The 21,638-nt window shown below is 45.8% G+C and overlaps 1 pseudogene; it reads left to right on the top strand.

Annotated features, from left to right (window-relative positions):
- Positions 1-288: 288 nt before the first annotated feature.
- On the top strand, positions 289-388 carry LOC130870568 (U6 spliceosomal RNA; annotated as a pseudogene).
- The last annotated feature ends 21,250 nt before the right edge of the window (positions 389-21,638 follow it).

Here is a 21,638-nt window from a genome sequence, read left to right as displayed (position 1 = left end):
CATAGGATCGTGTCTCTGAAGTGCTGGTACTCCTCTGCTGAGTGCTGTTTTGGAATATAGAACCTTCTAGACATGGGACCAAGGTGGTAGACGTAGGGCCAGAGACATGGGGCTCCAGGATTCCTAGGTTGCTTCATTCCAGTATTGTGCCTATGCAAAGAAAAGTGCCTGACACAAGAGTGGTGTGTTCTTTACACGTCTGTTCCTTTGATTAAAGAAAAAAGCATGGCCAAGGCAACTTTAATTTGGGCTCATGGTTCCAGAGGTGTAAGAGTTCATCATGGGTGCTCGCTTTGGTAGCAGAGACGCTTAAATTGGAACGATAAGGAGATTAGCATGGGCCCTGCGCAAGAATGACACACAAAGTCATGAAGGGTCCCATATTTTTCCTTTTCTTTCTTAAATCTTGTTTTATTGGTGGGGGGGGGGGAATGCAGGGGCAGAGGGTGGGGGTGAAGGGACAGGTAAATGAATGGAATCAAGATACATGGTGTAAAAGACACAGAGAATAGATAGATAGATAGATAGATGGATGGATGGATGGATAGATAGATAGATAGATAGATAGATAGATAGATAGATAGATAGACAGACAGATAGATAGATAGATAATAGGTAGATAATAAAATAGTTCATTGTGGCAGGGAAGCATGGCCCCAAGAAGTAGTAGCAGATAGTTGAGAGCTCGCATCTTCAAACCCAAGCAAGCCGGAAACAGGAAATAAGCAGGAGGTGGGGCAGGACTATAAACATTAGACATCCCCCGGTTACATACTTCCTCTTACAAGGCTCAACCTCCCATAACCTCTCCAGACAGCACCACCAGCCAGAGATCAAGTGTTAGAGTCCCCGAGCTTATGAGGGATGCTTCTCATTCAAACCACCATAAGAGGGGAAGGTTGCAGAGATAAGCTTCTAGGGGTGTCCAGGGACACCCGGATCTCACTCTTTATCTGGCTTCCCACTATCCCACAGAACTCATGCACCACCAGGCTGAGAAGGACTCTCAGAAAAGAAAGGATCACTGGAGGCTGGGAGAGCCAGATCCCTGTCAGCCCCACCCAAAAGCTTCAGAGAATTACAGGGTAACCAGACACCTGGGAGGTAGGCTCAGGCAGGTGGAAGAACACAGGATGAGGAGCCACCAGGCACAGACCTACCACGGAGCCATGAGAGGCAGCTGGGCAGCAGCATGGAAAAGTACTCGACTGGCCCCAATGTCTGGGTACCAGCCACTCCCACACCTCAAGGGAACACAACCGAGGAATCCCCAACTAACTGTGTTTCCCCAGAATTGATTAGATTGCTGCCACTTGGCACAGGAGGGTTTGAAGTAACTGTTCGCTTGCAGTGTCGCAGCTTTCTTTACACTTCTTTAAGTCTGACTTTGTGAAGTGATCATTCAGTCACACCCACCACACAGGATGCTGGACAGTGTCGCCTCCAAAAGATAGAAGCTTCCTTCTCAGGGGTGCTGGAGAAAGGACACAGATCCAGCTAGTGATTCCTGGTACCTAGATGCAAGAGTCAGTATGGAGGGAGGAGGGATACCAAGAACATGACAGTTTGGGGCATGCCGTATTTGCTTTCTGGAACATCTATAGTTTTTGAGGTTGCTAGCTGTCTTTGTTCAAAGAACTGCATGTATGCACGTGCAGGCAGGGGAAAGGGACCGCTACATATACCATTACAAGGGGAAGTTATGCATAACCCCAAACCAAATAGGATCCCAGGTTAAATTTTCTCCTAGGCAAATGTTTATAGCAACTGAAGTCAGTGGGTAGCAACACCCTCGAATGGCTTTGGTGACCAACTCAGCTTCCGTCTGGGATGAGCAAGGAGTCCGCAGCCCAACCCTCCTGAGTCAGAAATATGGGAATGGCTGTGATGAACACAGAACAACCTTTCCTTCCAGAAAGCTGAGCCCAAGTATGCCCTAGGCCAAAGACATCTGACAGAGTGCTTCCCACGTGTGGCATCATGCCCGGGACTAGGGCAGTGCCACATCCACCCGGTAAAACTTCTTTAAGTTGGCATTCATTTCTTGAACTTTTCAAACAAAATTTTACTTGGAAACCACATATTTCACTGTGTTAATGGATTCTGTACTTTTTAGAACTTCTTCAGGACCTGTGTGCTGGTACACCTTTAATCCCAGTACTCAGGAGGCAGAGGCAGGCAGATGTCTGAGTTCTCGGTCATTCTGGTCTACAGAGGGAGTTCTAGGTCAGCCAGTGCTGCTCAGAGAAACCCTGCACAGAGAAATTATTTATTATTATTATTATTATTATTATTATTATTATTATTATTCTCCGGGCAACACAAGTTCACCTGGCTGCAACGTGCCATTAAACTCTGGAATGCCCCCTTCCCCATTAGACTTGTATTTTGATAACTTGGTGTTGGCTTGAGCTATTATTTTGAAGGCTATGAAATTTGTAGAGGTGATAGCCTGAAAAATGAAAGTAGGTCCCTAGGGGAGGGTCCTTGAAGATATACCAGCCCCTGGTTCTGAAACAGACGAGCATGGGAGATAGTTTGGGGCTATGCATCCACTCTAGTAATAATGCCTTTACCTGCATGTACACACACTCCCTTCTCCAGACAATGAACCTAGCAAGCCCAAAGCCCATCCCATCCCCACGACCTGCATCAGGTGCCCCAAACTCCCGCCTCTGAACAGCAGTATAGTTTTCCTCTGGTCATGGCAACAATTAAATTTAGAGTTTCTATTCAAGTGTGTTCTCAATGTATCCAGGTATGAAGAACAGAATGAAGGGACGATCCGCCCTGAACTGGTTGTGGGTGCATATGAATGACACATAGCTATGTCCTCTGGCAACCTTTTGTGGAGAAACCCTTATTTAGCACATTATGCCTTTGTATACCTGGACATGCACGTGACTGAAGTCAGAAGCATCATGGGAAGGGACATGCACAGAAGGAAAAATGAATGTATGATCTAATCTATCCGTCAAAATGGAGCCACCCAAACTAGAGTAACCAGCCATTCTTTCTTTTGAACCCCTTAAAAGGAAGACCCAACAAGTTGTCGAGGCCCTTCTGTGCTCTCTGTGCTGAAGCCTGCTGTCAATTCTGACACCCTCTTTCACCTGTACTGCAGTTTTGCACTGAGCGAAGCCACCTTATGTCCGTGAGCCCTTATGTTAGTCCTTTGACTGAGACGTCAATAACCTGGAAACACCAGGCTCAGACTCCAAACACACATAACAGTTCCAGCCACGACTCAAGTCCTGGTCCATGCAAACAAACCTTGGCCACACATTTCCACCACCAGACAGGTACTCGGCTATGCCGTCCCTGCTATGATAGACTAAGACCTCCGAAACCACGAGCCACGATAAAGTCTCCCTCTCCTCAGCTTGTCTCAGTCAGCTGTTGTCACTGTGCTGAGAAATGAGACACATACACAGAAACTACCCACCTACTAGGCACAAGGCAGCCCACCTACTAGGCACAAGGCAACCCACCTACTAAGCACAAGGCACCTTGCTATCATTCCACAGTTAAGAAATCCACAGCCTGTCCCACCTTTCCGAAGCAGAGATTTCTCTCTCACAGATACATCCTGAGTGGTCACCACAGAGCCTAGACCAAATCATGTAGTTTGTAGATGGAAGGAAAAGAAAGAAAGGAATGAAGAAGAGGTGGGGGGACATTTTGACACCATCATGGCTATATCAACTGAGTATTATAAAAATGTGGGGTAAGGAACTGCTGTATGGAGCAGGTGGTGCTGTTCATTGGGTCATTCCCAGGGGGCAGGGCACCATTGGGGCACCAATGTCATCTCCCAATGGCTACTCAACTTCAGGGGTCAGGATTGCCCTTGCCATTCAAGGAGCAAGATGAATGATTGCGTTAGCCTTCATTTCTTAGCATCTTGTTGTCCTGCGCTCCATGGCCCTTGAGGTGGACATCCTAGTCCCTAGGTGCTCAGAAGACAAATGTCACTTTGGGTGTAGCTGTGTATATAACTGGCAGTGAGGGAACGGATTCTCTTTATTTTTTTCCAAAATATTTCATTTAGTTTTGTTTTATGTGTTAACGTTCGTGTGTGTGTGTGTATGTGTGTGTGTAAATGCACCATGTGCATGCAGTGCCCGAGGAAGACAGAAGAGGATGTCAGATCCCCTGGAACTAGAGTTACAGATGGTTGTGTACTATGTGGGTGGTGGGAACTGAACCTGGGTCTTCTGTGCTCTTAACCACTGAGCCCTCTCTCCACCTGCCTCCTTTTTTAAATTGTAGAGCTTGGGATTGAAGCAAGGACTCCATGCACGCTAAACATGCCCTCTCTCACTAATAGACATTCCTAGCACTGTTACTTTCTCCTTTTGAGATAGAATCACATACACAGTCTGCCTTGAACACAATCTACAGCCCAGGCTATTCTACAAGTTGCTATGTACCCCAGAAGATATGTCTGCCTCAGTCCTGAGAAACAGGAGTTACAGGCCACTGGTACCCAGGTCAGTGAGGATAGGTTTCTGAAACAGAACCTTCAGAACCTTCTAGCGAGGTCAGGTGGAAATACTCCAGGCAGGTGGAAAACAGTTTCATGACCACATGGCTAAGGCATAGGGTGCTTTGTACCTGTAAAGAGGTCTGTCGCCGGTTGAGCCACTAAACACACTGGGTGAGAACATACTCTGAGAATATTGATGGTACACTTCCCACAGGCCGGGCACCGGGTGGCAAAGCCACCACATTGTACAAGACAGGCAGAGACCCTGCCTGGCAGATATGATGACACTCTTACAGAGGAGAGAGCCACCCAGGCTTGGGAGCTGTGGAGAAATACAACCTCATGATGTCATACAATGACAGCAAGGGCCTTGGGAGCCATGAGATCAGAGAGTTTAGACCCAAATGACAAAGCATATTGCAAGCAGAGAAAGCCGGCATAAGTGGGGAAAGCGGAGAAATATCAGCATTTGAGAGCTTCGGGAGACGGACAGGAGGTCAGGGGTCACACGAGGAGATTGATGGGGCAGCTAAGGTGAAACGCGCAGGTCATTTGGACCAACTTTATACAGGCTGAAAGTGGCGCTCCATCCTTCCTCTGTGCCCATTTTCCCTTCACTACTAAGATGGCTCTGGGTCTCTCTGGGTAGCACTAGTTGTGGTCACTTGAGAAGTGTTTTCTTTATACAAGCTCAGAGATGACAAGGCTCTGGCACTGTGACCAGTCAAAGTCCTGGGATCCCCTGTCGACATCACGACTGTCGGCTGTTTGTCCTGCTCAGCCCACCACTCATCTTCTCTATACCCATACAACACTGGCATCATCGTCACTGTCAAGACCAGACAGAGAAGAGCCCAACAACCATGGGGTACCTGGCTGTGGGCATCACCCCAGGTCTGGGAGGGAAGGCCCCAAGGCTCTGAACAGCTAGCATCTCAAGGTCAATGCCAGTCCTTCACCCACAGAGCACAGGGCACCTGCCGTTTCCCCAGTGCACTTGACATCTGCATGGATTGGCTTCTAACCTCAGCCGTGTTTGCTACATGGTCACACCATCGTCCAGAGTTGAAAACTCCTTTCTAATGGAAATGACACCCAAAGCAAGTAGATTTCTCCTAAGTGAGCTACCTGGAGAAGTCATCCAGAGTTCAGTCCCTTTCTACCTGAGGCCCCATTAGCTTCCATGGCACATGCATGGGGACACAGGAAGTCAGTGAAGCACATTGGGGACTGACGGCTGCAGTCCCCAGACCTCTTCTTTTCCTGCTGGAGATTATTAGAGATCCCAGCATCTGGGGCCCAGCATTCAGAGCCCTGAGATAAAGAGTCAATCATAAAACTCAATTCCAAAACACCCCCATCCAAGGAACCCTAGAGCCTCTTTCAACACTGTTCCAACCACCACACAGCTGGAACATTGAGGCCATCAACAATAACTATGCAGATGTGGAAATATGCTTTATTTTCAGTTCCACATAGATAATGCTGTGTGTGTGTGTGTCCTGCTGCATGCGAATCAAGCACTGTACTACTGAACCAGTCCTACTACAGCCCAAACTGATTCTATTTTATTTTGACAGCCTTATTACACTGCCCAGACTAGCTTCAATCTTTCCATCCTCCTGCCTCAGCACCCCAAGGAGCTGGGATTATAGGTACACATTTCCATACCCAGTTTCATTACCCTTTATTTCTTTCAATCCCAATCGTCTACTGAGCAAGTACTTGGGGTTCTGTTTGAAAGGAAGTAGGACCAGAGAGATGGCTCAGAAGTCCAGGTTTGATTCCCAGCACTCGGACTGAAACAATCCCGAAAACACGGAGATCAATAAGCAATGAGACCCGGGCATAATGGTGTCTACCTGTAACCCCAGCACTTGGGAGGCCAAGGCACAAGGACTGTTTCTTCGAGAGTAACCTTGGCTACCAAGTAAGGCATTATCAGGAAGAAAGAGAAGAGGCAAGGAGAGGTGAGGAAATCAAGGGTTGTACAGGGGCTGGGGGTGGTTTATTAGGTAACGCGCCTGCTGCAAACAGGAACACCTGAGTTTGCATCCCCCCAATCCAGCTTTTAAAATCCACTCGCAATTCTGGCACTGAGGGGTGTGGGGGATGGGGAGCAGAAACAGAAGGATCCTGGGAACTTGCCCACCCAAGCAATCTAGCCAAAATGGTGAACTCCAAGTTCAGGGAGAATTGCCTGTCTCAAAAGTTAAGGTAGAGGACAATTGAGGAAAATACTAGAAGTCAACCTCTGGCCTCTGCATTCAGTACACATGCACCTATGCATGCACAAGAACATATGTGTTTCATGTATACACACACACGCACATACACATATTTATAAGAACAGCCACTTGGTATAGGGTTAGAGACAAGTTACGTAGCAGTGTGAGAGGGAGAAACTACAGAGTACAGCCCTGCTCCACATGTCCTCAATCATGGTCACTAGGAAATTTCTAGATTATTTTTCTAACAGATACCAGAAACATGGGGTGGGGGTAGGTGAAATCTGATCTACATGAGGAGCATCTACCTCGGGTTTTGTTAATACACTAGAGTCCAAGAGTCCACCTGTGTCCGAGGAGAGCCCACAGTCCATCTGTTTGCCACGTCCAATCCAAAGACTGCCCTAGCACGCAGGAAAAGCTGCACTGGCTGCAGGGGTACCAGGCAGTGACTCCCAGAGACCCAACCCGGTGGTCCTCTGTGGTGACCAAGGACCCCCCTCTGCAGAGCAACACTCTCCCATATACAGCTCAGCAGGTGAAGGGCATGCGTCCCCTACCCCAGGGCCTGATGTCGGTCAGTCAGTTGTAAAAGGTGTTTGCCCAAATTAAAGTCTGCTCTGAAGTTCGCTTTCCCTGCCAAGTCAGCACCTCATTCCGAGCTCTGATGATTGACATGGCTCTTAATGTGGGTTTCTAAATGTGAAACCATTTTGTGAGCAAACACAGCAAGAGCAAGAATTCCTTGGTCCAGTGATCCCGCGGCTTCCTCTCTTGGCGAGCCACCTGGTGATGGAATTGCCCCCTGAATATTATCCTTTTCTATTATTTTTATCTTGGGTTCCAAATGAACACGTGAGGGAAATAGATGCAGTGTGGCCTGAATTCTCACAAAGAGGTGTTAGGAGGGTTTTAAGCACAGGCAGAGGCTTATGGGTAGCTTGGGAGGAAAGAAATGGTTTTTAGTTCAGTGCAGGGGGTAGGGAGTGACTTCAGAGGGGGAGTGCTGGGTCTCCGCGTGTGTGACTGGGCAAGCTGACAGGGGTAGCAAGGGCAGCAAAGCGATACTGGATATAGCTCCCTTCTGGGCTCACTGACAACTCAGGGCAACAGGCTAACAGCAGCACAGCCCAGAAAGCCCCTTCTCCCTTGCCCTGGAAGCCCCGCTGAGAAGCGGGCGACCCCCTCCGTTACAATTTGAATGAGAAATGTCCTCCACTGTCGAGAAAAGAAACTTAATAAACCATCTAGTGCTGTGTCCTCCCTGAGGCTGCTTGCCAGTCACCTGGGCACAGCTGAAGCTTAAGGACGCAGTAGTGGGAGAGCCTTCCTCTCTCACCCTAGGACTGGGCAGACTTTGCTCAGCCTGTGGCCCTGGCATTGCTTGAGCTCACTTTCTGAGCTGGCTTTCTTCTGTGTGTCTAGTCCTGGGGGACTTAATTTATTTTTTATTTAATTATTGTTTATTTGTGTGTGGGGGGGGTGTGTGTGTGGGTATGTGTGTGTGTGTGAGAGAGAGAGAGAGAGAGAGAGAGAGAGAGAGAGAGAGCGAGAGAGCATTGTATCTCCTGGAGCTGGAGTTACAGGTGACTATTAGCCATCCAATGTAAGTGCTAGGAACTGAGTGTGTGACCTCTGGAAGAGCAGCAAGCGCTATTAACCACTGGGCCATCTATCCAGCCCTCTTTAGTTCATTTTTGTTGACGATACTCATGTTTATTCATTTCTTCCATAGGTCTCACAAACTATTGAGGCATTCCTGCCCCCAAAGAAAAGACCCACACTGATTTCTGTAGTGTAGCGCTGTTCCTCCCCACCAGGGTGGATGGAGAGCACAAAAAGGCAAGCTGTCTTGAACTTGGAACCACGTTCACCGTTGGCAATGTCTCATCTAAAGCTTGCTTCATGACTTCAGAGTTGTCCGGGGCAGGAGGTGGGGGAGAGCCCAGAGAAAGGTTCTCTCCTTCACTGGCAGGCACAGAACTAAGGTTTTCAGGAGGAAGCCCCTAAGCTGGGACTGAACTGGGAGGGGGGAGGGAAAATCCTTGATGTGAGGAGAAGAGAATACATGAAGTGCCTGGTGGAAGTGGTACCGGCAGGGTGGAGCCCTGGGTCAAAGGGAAGGAATCTCTGAGACCCTTTCCCTGGCTACCCTGGGCTGTCTCAGGAACAATTTCACTCAGCCTCCTGGGTCACAGCACCTGCCACCACCCAGGCCCCCTCAGTCTTGCATCTCCCAACACAAAGGCCAGCTGCTGGAATTCTCCCTGCAGCCCCAGTGAGAAGCAGTCAGGGAACAAAGCTATCTGTGCCTTGTGGTGCCCAAAATACGACTGTCATTTATTTTGTTATATGAAATTAGAGCACGCCTTGTAGCCATAATGAATCATTTCCATCCCGCCTGGGCCACTGTGTCAGGCAGGAGCTCAGCATCCCCCATTCAGGGCCTTTCACTTCATCTCTGGCTAATAATAACCCACCCAGGTGAGCAAACGCCCTCCCCAGACAATGCAGGGCCTGGACAGACATCTCCAGGGGAAGAGCAGCATGTGAGGGGTGGGGCCAGGCAAGCATGGCTGGAGCAAGACAATGCCCATGGAGAGAGGTGAGAGCCTGTGTTCCATGGTGGAGAGAAGCAAAACAGAAGACACCCGATGTCTTTCCCATCTACTCCTCAGACAGTGCATCCACAGCAGGCTGCTCTTTTTTAGACTTTCTTCCCACTCATTGGCTAGATTGGCTCAGAGGGCATCACCAAGTCCCCACCATGACCATCCATGGCTTTGCTCTCTATGCCTCAGATTGCAAAGCACCACATTGTTGGGACCATTTGGAGTCCTGGCCTTCAGCTGCTCTTCCCTGCTAGAGCCTTCTGATTAGAGTTACTAAAAGCTGTGCCTTGCCTTGAAGATCAAAGGATAAGGTTTTGGCCCACTTGACTGTTGGGTATATAAGCCTCCATGGTGCTATTGAATAAAGGGCTTCTTACCAGTGACTAGAGGTTCGTGTCTCTGTCTCTCTGTCTGTGTGTCTCTGTGTGTTTCAATCTCCAGCCCTTTGCCTGAAGCTCGCGGACTATACAGTAGCACATAGAGAGCAGACAGGCATTGGGCGCTGCGCTACATCGCTCCCTAATCTAGAGCTCATAAGGTCTAGCCCCTCCTCTCTCATCTCCCATCCTCATCCTGGGCTGGCTCCGTAAGAGTTGGTGCTTGCAAGTGAGTCAGTCGGTATATGGTAATAGAATCATGTCCTTAGGTTCTTCCCTCTGGGGCTAGGTCCAAGGAGCCCTGCCCAGCCTACTACAGAGGAAGCCAAAGCCAGGCTCTACAATGTATAAAGTCTCCCACACAAAGTCAAAAAGAAAGTTATCCCAAGCTTGAGGCTGTCAGCCCAGACCCTGCATCACCAGTCTTTTCCACTCGTTGTAACGCTCAACTCCTTTTAACTACCATATCCTCAGAGTTGGCAACCAGTATGGCTCAGGGAGAGGACAGATGACTGAATCAGTGAATGAGCGTCAAAGACCATGTTGCTAAATGTTGTAGGACCAGTCCCAGAGGGACAGTGAGCAGAAAGGGGAAGCTGGCCAGCTGGCACAGGTTCCTCTGCCTTCTCCTCCTGTCTCAGAGGGCTCAGCTGAAGGGGAACTGTAAGCCACCATCCCACAGCTTCCTATCAGTGCATGGCCAGTGGATTTCTACTGGTACCCACTTGTCTGCTGCACCAGACTCATCTGCATTCACCTCCCAGCTCCATGAAGCCCATCTGTTTCTGCTCTACAGTGATAAAGCTCTATCTGCTGTCAAGTTGATTTGGATGAGACACTCCTAGGAAGGCAGTAAAGCACTGACTGTGAGCAGACGCATGCCCGAGGCTGGAGACCCAGATGGAATAGATGAGGAGAGTGAAGACAGCCCATCTCTCAACTCCCTGAATGCCGTGGCTCTGCCGTGCACTCACCTCTGCTGTGATAGACCAGAACCGTGAGCCAAAACAAAGCCTTCCCCCCTTCACTTGCTAATAGCCCTGATTTTGTCCAAGGGATGAGATACAACTAATATTATCATCCACTAAGAGTGCATCCTCTGCCTGGCTCTACCTTCTCTCTCTTCCCATGAATCCTTGCTACCCAGCTATGGTTTTCTTCTGTGAGCCTCCTGCATGTCCATCCTCCTTAACCTCCATGACTCATATGACCTCATGGCTCCCTGTATTCAAGTGAGGTCTTGTCTATATGCACCAGACACCGGCCTGATGCTGCTGAGAGGTCCCGCCTCGCGAGGGCCTAAGGAGGCCGTGTGTCTCCATCTCACCTGCAGATGCCACAGTATCAGAGTCATTGAAGGACTCTGTGATAGGCGCTCTGAGTGAGTGAATCAGAGCAGTGACGTGGAACTTACCAAGTCTCAAGCTCAGTGCTTAATTTATCATCTTGTACATCGCCACAAAAACTGAAACCACAAAAATCCATCCATAAAGCAATAAATAGCTGCTAAGAGAATCAGTCTTCTGTTCAGTCTTCCTTTGCAAGGCATTTGGTTACACTGTGTGAAGATATGCCTCTGTGATTGGTTTATTAAAAAGCTGAATGGCCAATAGCTAAGCAAGATTTGGGGGGCAGCGAGGACGTTGGGAAGAAAAAGGCAGAGTCATCAAACAGACACAAAGGAAGCATGACATGTAGGAGATGAAGTAACAGGCCATGAGCCATGTGGCAGCACATAAATTAATAGAAATGGTTAATTTAAGTTATAGAAGCTACTTAGAAAAAAGCCTAAGCTATCGGCCAAGCTTTCATAATTAATAAGAAGTCTCTGTATCATGACTGGGGAGCCAATGGTCCAGACAAAAAAGCCCAACTACAGTTTTCTCTAGGGACAAGCCCCCGGATAGATTATCCAAATGGTCAGCCAGACTCTCTCTCTCACACACACACACACATGCACACACACATATACACACTCTCTCTCAAATACACACACAGAGACATGCACATACACATATATACATACACATAGAGAGAGATGCATATACACATATATACATACACACACTCTCACTCACATGCACACACACATGCACATATACATATATACAAACACATACACACAGACATGCAACCCTAAATGAATTCAGCAAGCTATCTACTATTTCAGTGTGTGTGCGCCCACAGGAGTGTGTATGACAACAATAATAGAAGAGGAGGTCATGAACTTGAGAGGGAGTTGAAAGGACACAGGAGAGGTTGGAGAAGGGAGAAGGAGTGGGAATCATGTCAACACAGCACTCATGTATAAAATGAATAAATACGGGACTGAAGAGATGGTTCAGAGGGTAAGAGCACCAGTTGCTCTCTCAGAGGACCAAGGTTCAATTCCCAGCACCCACAAGATAGTTCACAATCCTCTATACATTAGTTCCAGGGGATCTACCCACTTCTGGGCACTGCTTCCACATGGTGCACAGATTTACATGCAAGTAAAACACCAATACACATAAAATAAAAACTAAAAAATACATATATTATATAATATATTATGTTTTTAAATGCATATAGAATCTTATTTAATACACATATGTATATAAATGTATATGTATATAAATAATATAATGTGTATATATCTATGTAAATAAAATTATATATTTTATGTATATGTATATAGATATATAAATAAGATAAAATAAAATGCAAATAGCCACCATTAAAACTTTTGTACATATCCTTCTGGCTTCTCTACAAATTTTCACATAATTGAGAACCTATATGAGATGAACTTTTTTTGTCCTCTTTGAATTTTTGGACAAATCCATAAACACCATAACATTTAATCATGACATCACACTTCATTGTTCTTCACGATTCTCTTATTAAATATGCAAATTGTTTGTGGTCTTCTCTGTATTTCAAACAGCATTCCAATGACTATCCTCATGTAGAAGGCATCTACTCAAGGGTGGGTTGGCCTGCACTGTACTAGAGTGCGGGTTGTATCCTTAAAGAAAACTGACTCTCTCTCCCCCAGCAGCCATCAGTTGTCAATAGCTCCTCAATGGTAGGGACTCAAGCCATTCCTACCTCCGGCTGGAACACTGACTGGCTCGCTCTTGTGCGCATCTTGTCAAGGCATCCGCAGCTTGTCTGAGTCCCAAGTGGCGCACACCTGCCGTGTCCAGAAGACTCTGTTCATCCCAGTTCTTCCCATCCTCTGGCTCTTACCATCTTCCACCCTCTCTCCTTTGATAGTCCCTGAGCCTTGGAAAGAGGGAGTGTGGTGTAGAGATGTTCCTATCTGTAGCTGAGCACTCCACAGATGCTCTCTGGACTTACCCAGTTGTGGGTTTCTTCCTGAGCAGACAGTGATTTTCTAAGGTGTCATTAAAGGAAGGGATACACACACACATACACACACAAACAACACTTATCAGAAGGCAGGGAGAGGAAACCAGAGAACAAGACACAAGAAGAAAGCAAAGTGAAAAACAATGGCAGAATTCATACCAAAGTCAGTAATTACATTAAAAGTAAATATGCTAAATATATCAGTTAAAAGTTATGGTCAGTCCTAACCAAGACATATACATAATTTCCTCTAATATTGCAGAAGAGAGAATGGAAAGAATGCAAGAACCAGAAGATAGGGAGAAGGGCTGTAACATATTATTATTTCCTGAACCAAACACAGTCGCTGCATTCATGATTCTCAGAAGCTCAGATACCTATGCTGGGTCTGCATAAGAATGGGCCAATCAACATGTAGGCATAGATGGAGAAAGGGTTCAGGAAGCCTTAACTAACACTTACTGGTGAGCTATTTTTTGCTGATATATGAAAGGTGTTGGTTGACAGAGGTTTCCGTCCCGCCTGGTCCCAAAGCCATTTAGTCCCAAAGAAATACACACAGAGGTTGATCTATTACTTCAGGCTTCTTATCAACTCTTACATCATACATTCACCCATAATTCTTGCCTATGTTAGCCCACGTGGCTTGGTACCTTTTATCAGCAAGACATTCTCATCTTGCTTCCTTTGTGTCTGGGTGGCCACTGAAGACTGAGTCTGTCCTCTTCCCAGAATTCTCCTGTTCTTGTTGCCATGCCTATACTTCCTGCCTGGCTACTGGCCAATCAGCGTTTTACTAAAGCCATACAAGTGACAAATCTTTACAGGGTGGAAGACCATTGTCCCACAGCAGAAAGGGAAACCTTTGTCTTCCTTCAGTTGTGCACCCATTGATGACTGTTGTGTGTAGTCTTTTGGGGCCAGTCACCCAGATCCCAAATAAATCACGCACAGAGTTTATTCTTAATTATGAGTGTCTTGTCTTAGCATGGCTTATTTCTAGCCAGCTTCTCTTAAATTATCTACCTTTTGCCTGTGAGCTTTTCCTTTCTTAATTCTGTGTATCTTATTTTCACTCCTACTCCACGGCTGGCTGGGTGCCTGGCCCCTGACATCCTCCTCCCCTTGTTCTCTCGTTTCTCCCCATCCTCCTCATTTCTCCTTTTATTTATACTCTTTGCCTGCCAACCCCGCCTTTCCTTGCTCCTGCCTCGCTATTGGTGGTTCAATTCTTTATTAAACCTTCAGGTGTTTTAGACAGGCAAAGGAATCACAGCTTCACAGAGGTTTAAAAATTGCAGCATAAACAAAAGTAATGCACCTTAAAATAATATTTCCCAATAGATGACCCCACCAGGTTCCAAAGCAGTGGAGATGATAGATAGATAGATAGATAGATAGATAGATAGATAGATAGATAGATAGATAGATAGATAGATAGCATTGGGTACACTAATGACACACAAATCAAAACAGAAATCATGAATCTAGGAAAGGATTGACAGTGACAGGGAGGGGTTGACGGGGATAGGAGGAAGATGAGGGAGGGATAATCTGAACATGTGTATAAGTGTGAAATTGTCAGATAACAAAATTAATGAATAAAAAGGTGTATGGGAAACTGACTTAAAATGTGATTGAACTACAATGCGATCTAAAAGAAACTCACTCCAAACATAACAATGTAATCAGGTCGGAAACAAGAGAGTAAGAAAGATATGTCACACAAGCATTAATCAAAGGAAGGCAGCAGGTTTGTATTAACACCAGACAGAGCCGAGCGCAGAGAACGCCACCCGAGAAGCAGGGGAGAATATATAGTGATCGAGAAGGTCAACCACGAAGAAAACAAACCAAAGCATGTATACAACAAGTGGAAACCAGGACAGAATGGGAAGGAGAAGAACTCACAGTGAGCCAATCGCTCAAGCTCCCTCTCGGCCACACAGAAAGCCATCATCCGGAACACACAAGGGCTCACACCACTGTCAATCAAATGGGCCAAAATTCGTGAATAAACCCATCTGACAGCAGAGTTCCACCAGGTCTTCCCCACCACCCACGGAGGATTAGCAAACCTAGACTGCTTCAGGCCCACAAAAGAAACATAATGGGCTTTCAACCACACTGAACATGCTCTCCAAATACAATGAAATAACAGGGGAAAAATCTCCAAACACTTGGAAACTGACCAATAAATTTCTAGATAACATGAGGTAGGATGGGAGTCTCGAGAGAGATAAAAGAAAATTTGCATTGAGCAGAAGGAAAATGAAAATACAATATATCAGAAGTTGTGGGGCATGGCTACAACTGCATGAGGAGAAAAAGTTACAGTGTTGAGTGTATGAAATGGAAAAGAGAAAACATCCCCAATCAAGACATTCAAGTTCACACTTCAAGGACCTTGTAGGGGGTGGGGGAGGAGAGAGAGAGAGAGAGAGAGAGAGAGAGAGAGAGAGAGAGAGAGAGAGAGAGAGAGAGAGAGTGAGTCAGGCATCATGGTGGCATACAGCCTTAATCTGAGCACTCAATAGACAGAGACAGATGGATCTCTGAGTCTGAGGACAGACTGAGTCTGCAGATCAAGTTCAAGGACTACCAGAGCTACACAGAGAAACCCTGTCTCAAAAAAAAATAAATAAATAAAACAGTGAAATTCCAGAAACCCTTCAGGCATCAAAAAGATGACAGAGAATGCCTGGAAAACCCTTACATGTGACCTGGTGACAAACAAGTTACTCCAAAAGTATGAATGACTATAGCTCAACCAATATGAAGAATGAAGTGTACATAGTCCTGTTAGGACTAAGAAACTTCAATTTATATTTTTTTTAATTCCCCTAAAAGGATATCTTCAGGCCCAGGTAGTGCCACTGGTGAGTTCCGTCAAATGTTAAAACATGAATTGCTTCCTTTCTACAGATCTTCTATTAGAAAATAAAGACAAGAGACTGCTACCTCTGTTGTAAATCTGGTAATACTGTCATAACGAGCCACATAATGGAATAAAATAAGATTAAAATAGAAAAGAATGGAAAGAAAGGGAAGAAAGAGAGAGGGATTGAAGAAGGTTGGGAATGCAGCAGAAAGAAGGGGTATCAATCCAAAATTCCTTCACAAATATTAGAAAATAAAGCCCATCAACAGGTAAAATCTTACAAAAGGAATGCAAGGTTGGTTCAATATCAGATCATCAGCTAATGCAATCCAGCACACAGACTAAACAAAGCATGGGTATCGGTAATGGGTATTGGTTCAGAAAGCACATGGAGAAAAATCATACCTATTCATGTTCTCAAAAATGATAAGCTGCCTGTGAGGTAGGAGCCCTGCGAATTTTATTCAGCTGATGAGGGTGTGTATAAAGAAGCCGCAGCTAATGCTGTGTGTGAGCGTGAAAGCTGCTGCCTTTTCCTCCATGAGTGAATCGGGAAGTTGCCCACACTCCGGACTCTACATCAGCACATGACTGAGGTTCTAAGCAGTCCAAAATGCCAAAATAAACGGTAAGTAAAAGCTAACGTTACAGATCAAAAGAAAAGAAATGAGTATTCCTGTCTGCAGATAGCACAGTCGCCTGTGTGGAGGAGCTCAAGCAAGCTCTGAAAATCTCCTAGAACCCAGGGTTGAGTTCAGCGAAGTTGCTGAACAGAATTTAAGCATATAAAAGGAAAGGTTTCCTGAATATTAGCAGTGAACACATAAGCATCCAAAATTAAACATGACTGAGAGAACTTGATGCTCTTGAAGTGGACCCAGGCTTCCAAGGGCACCACACGCATGCGGCACACATACTCACAACAGGCGAACACTCATAAACATAAAATAAAAATAAATAGCCGGACAGTGGTGGCACACACCTTTAATCCCAGCACTCAGGAGACAGAGGCAGGTGGATCTCTATGAGTTTGAGGCCAGCCTGATCGACAAAGCAAGTTCCAGGACAGTCAGGACTGTTACACAGAGAAACCCTGTCTCAAAAAATTCAAAATAGATAAACAAGCAAACAAATAAACAAATATTTTAAAAATGAAATGTGTAATAGATATTTACATATTCAACAAATGATACTAAGGTGCAAAAACAAAGCATGTAGAAGAGTTGGATAATCCCCTACATGATGCTGAAAACTCAAAGAAGATCTAATAAATGGGGAGACCGACTATGTTTATGGGCTAAGAAACAGAAAAATGGTAAGGGACTTCTTTCTCCTCACATTCACGTGTCACTTAAAAAGCAATTCTTATCCAAATCCCAGAAAGTATTTTGTGTGTATAGATACCTACGATATCATTTTAAATGTATGAATAAACCAAATATATAGGATAACTGTAACTATTTTTGGATAAACAAGAATGAGGACAAGTAATAATTATATTCAATAACAAGACTCACTCGGTATCCATAGTAAATCAGTCCTGTGAGATGCTGCCAGGAAGGTGCCAGACGTGCGGATCAATGGAGTAAGGTGCACTGCAGAAAAAGAGCTACCAATGGATTCAGCCGACTTTTGATAAGAACATGAGATTTAATGAAGGAAAGATACAGCTTTCTCGATCTATGGTGCTGGAGAAATTATATGCCCATGACTTTAAAGTCAAATAATCAAACATGAACTTTGATCTAAGTTTCAATTTATTTAAAAAAAGAAAAAAAACCAAACCACTCATGGGCTTACATGTAATATGGAAAGTTCTAGAACTCTAATCAGGAGTATAGGAGAAGCTCTGGAAATCACAAGAATAGGCAGACTCCTTGTATTTGGCAATAAAAAATATATTCATGCTCGTGCTCTCTCTCCTTCTGCTCCTGATTTGGACCTTGAGATTTCAGTCCGGTGCTCCAATGTGGGTCTCTGTCTCTGTCTCCTTTCATCGCCTGATGAAGTTTAATATTCAGGAGGATGTCTATATGTTTTTCTTTGGGTTCACCTTCTTATTTAGCTTCTCTAGGATCACGAATTATAGGCTCAATGTCCTTTATTTATGGCTAGAAACCAAATATGAGTGAGTACATCCCATGTTCCTCTTTTTGGGTCTGGCTCACCTCACTCAGGATAGTGTTTTCTATTTCGCACGAGCAAGAAACTCAGGAGCGCGAGGGGTGCACCCGCACTCTGAGACAATGGGGATGTTCTATCAGGAACTCACCAAGGCCAGCTGGACTGGGTCTGAAAAAGCATGGGATAAAACCGGACTCGCTGAACATAGCGGACAATGAGGACTGCTGAGAACTCGAGAACAATGGCAATGGGTTTTTGATCCTACTGCGCATACTGGCTTTGTGGGAGCCTAGGCAGTTTGGATGCTCACCTTACTAGACCGGGATGGAAGTGGGTGGTCCTTGGACTTCCCACTGGGCGGGGAACCCTGATTGCTCTTCGGGCTGACGAGGGAGGGGGACTTGATTGGGGGAGGGGGAGGGAAATGGGAGGTGGTGGCGGGAAGGAGGCAGAAATCTTTAATAAATAAATAAATAAAATAAAATAATAAAAAAATATATTCAGAAAGCAGAAAAAAGGATAACTGGGCTTCACCAAATAAAAATTTTTGTTTTGTGAGAAACCAGGGCTAAGAGGATGGAAAGTAATGTACAAACGAAGAAAGCATTTGTGACGACGTGTCTGTAGGGGACTGCCTTTGAAACTGTAGGAAGAAGTCTCAAAACTCAAAAGAGAAAAATAGAAACACTGTGCATGGTGAGGTACACCTTTAATCCTGACTGAAGCTCGGAGGACCGAGGGAGGAGGATTGCATTTGAGGTCAGCCTGCCTTCATTGTAAGGCCCTGTCTCAAAAGCAACAATATAGTTAGAAAATGCACAGAAACACAAAGAGGCCTCTTCCTGAAGAGAATATGGATGCTATATAAACGAGGGTTTGCCATTATTAGTCATTAGGTAAATGCAGTTAAAACCGCCATCCATGGAGGTTGGAGAGGTGCCTCACTGGGAAAGACAAAGACAAACTTTGGTTCCTCCATACCATAGAACACTCCTCCGCAAAGAACAGCAACATCCCGCAAGAATGTCTGGAGAAATACACTAAGTGAAAACAACCAATTGCCAAAGGTTGCCTGATGTATGAGTCCATTCTGGGGCTGCGCCTGCAAGCCAGGGGGAGATCCTTAGCACCATGTAGAAGTTAGGTGCTGCAGGTACCTCTCACACTCCAGCACAGGTGGGGGAGGGAGCAAAGACAGGGAAGTCTTGGGGACTTGTTGCCCAATCATTCTAGCCAATCAAGAGAGACCCTGCCTCAAAAGAAATAAGGAGGAAAGCAAAGCAATAGAGGGAGACACCCAAAGGCAACCTCCGGTTTCCACATGTGCACCTGTGGGCAAGAAGGCAGGCATGCACGCACACATACACACACACACATGCACACATACACACACACACACCACAGAAACACACATAAACTAAAACTAACAGCAAAGCAAATTTGTGACGATAGAGTACAATTTCACTTACTTATCAAATGCTCGCAGTGGGTTTACACTTTGATTTTAAATTTTGCAGCACTGGAAATGGGGCCAGGTTGAATAAGTACTCTACCACTTAGCTACATCTCTGAAGTCCAATAGTTTTTAATCTCTTAATAAATATTTAGACGTAGGCACTAGATGTGTAGCAGTCGTTATAAGGTTAATAATCTTTTGTACGCCTTGATATGTTAGACTTCAAGATACCTGAGACAGGTGTAAAGATACGTAGAAATATCTGTGACCCCATACAGGTATCTGGGCACACGGGGTGGCATAAGAAAAAAAATAAGTGCAGTCAACAACCACAAGATGGTGGGGACCCACTTGGATAATTCACCAGAAACCTGAATAAACCTCAAATCAAAAAAAAAGCCCTTTCACTAAGGCTACCAACCCAGACCAGTGAGTGCCTGACTAGAGGGCAGGCCTCAAGGTCCCCGCCAGGGAAAGCGGGCCCCTGCTGCTGGGGATGCAGTCTCTGCTGTGATCTCCTGGACCTGCTCTGCCTGCGCCCTATTTCCCTTGGTCCCTGGCTCATTGGGGCTACCACGAGTCCCTGCATAGGTGCTGAGAAGTCCCATCTGGATGGGTGAGTGTGTGCTATCCTGGGGTGGACTGTCCGGGTAGAGAGCACAAACGCCCCTCCCCCAGCTCCTGCTGCAGGGCTTTCTTTCCTACACACCCGCCCCCACACCCACCCCCAAGCCTGCCTTGTCTGCAAGGTCCTTAGCTGTGGAACAGTTTCCTGCCCTTTCACTAAGGCTACCAACCCAGACCAGTGAGTGCCTGACTAGAGGGCAGGCCTCAAGGTCCCCGCCAGGGAAATTGGGCCCCTGCTGCTGGGGCTGCAGTCTCTGCTGTGATCTCCTGGACCTGCTCTGCCTGCGCCCTACTTCCCTTGGTCCCTGGCTCATTGGGGCTACCAGGAGTTCCTGGGTAGGTGCTGAGAAGTTTCATCGGGACGGGTGAGTGTGTACTATCCTGGGGCGGACTGTCCGGGTAGAGAGCACAAACCCCCCTACACTAAGGCTACCCAACCAGAGCAGTGAGTGCCTGCCTAGCGGGCAGGCCTCAGCAACCCCCGAAAGGGAGCGCAGGCACCTCCAGCTTGTATTGCAGTGTCGCCTGTGTCCTATTCGACCCCGCCCAACCCCTTGCATTCGGCCTTCTTTCCACGGGTCATTGGAATACCACGCATCCCTGTTTTGGTGTTGAGGAGTTCATCTGGAAGGGAACGGTTCCTGCCCCTACACTGAGGAGATACACCTAGAGAGTTAGTCACAGCAAAGACTGGACTAAGACATCAGGCCTCTCCTGGCTCCATTTGAAGGAAAAGATGGGCAGGCGCCAATGCAAGAATTCCGCCAACAACTTGAAAGGCAACGTGACATCACCAGGATCCAGGAATCCCGAAATGAGAAGTGTACACCCTAATCTAGAAGAATTAGAAGAATTCGACTCAAAAGTGAATTTTATGAAAATAATAGAGGACCTTAAACAGGAGGTGAAAAACTGCCACAATCAATTAGAGATTACAAACAAAAAGGTAGAGGAAATGAATAAATATCTCAAAGATACCCAAGAAAACCAAGAGAAACAAGAAAAAGTAATCAAACAGGTAAGGGAAACAGTTCAAGACTTGAAGAATGAAGTGGAAGTAATAAAGAAAACACAAACCGAGGGAAGGATGGAGATGGAAAATTTGAATAAACGAACAGGAACTACAGAGACAAGTACCACCAACAGATTACAAGAGATAGAAGAAAGAATCTCAGACACTGAAGATACTATAGAGAAAATAAACACTCTCATCAAAGAAAACAGCATAACCAACAAATTCTCATCACAAAATATTCAGGAAATCTGGGACACAATAAAAAGACCAAACCTAAGAATAATAGGGATAGAAGAAGGAGAAGAAGTACAGCTCAATGGTCCAGAAAATATATTTAATAAAATTATAGAAGAAAACTTTCCCAACCTTAAGAAAGATATTCCTTTGAAGGTCCAAGAAGCATACAGAACACCAAATCGACTGGATCAAAAAAAAACATCTCCTCGTCATATAATAATCAAAACACAAAACATAC

This window comes from Chionomys nivalis, chromosome 2, assembly GCF_950005125.1.
Source record: "Chionomys nivalis chromosome 2, mChiNiv1.1, whole genome shotgun sequence".
Lineage (NCBI taxonomy): Eukaryota > Metazoa > Chordata > Mammalia > Rodentia > Cricetidae > Chionomys > Chionomys nivalis.
This window is presented reverse-complemented; position numbering and strand designations above follow the sequence as displayed.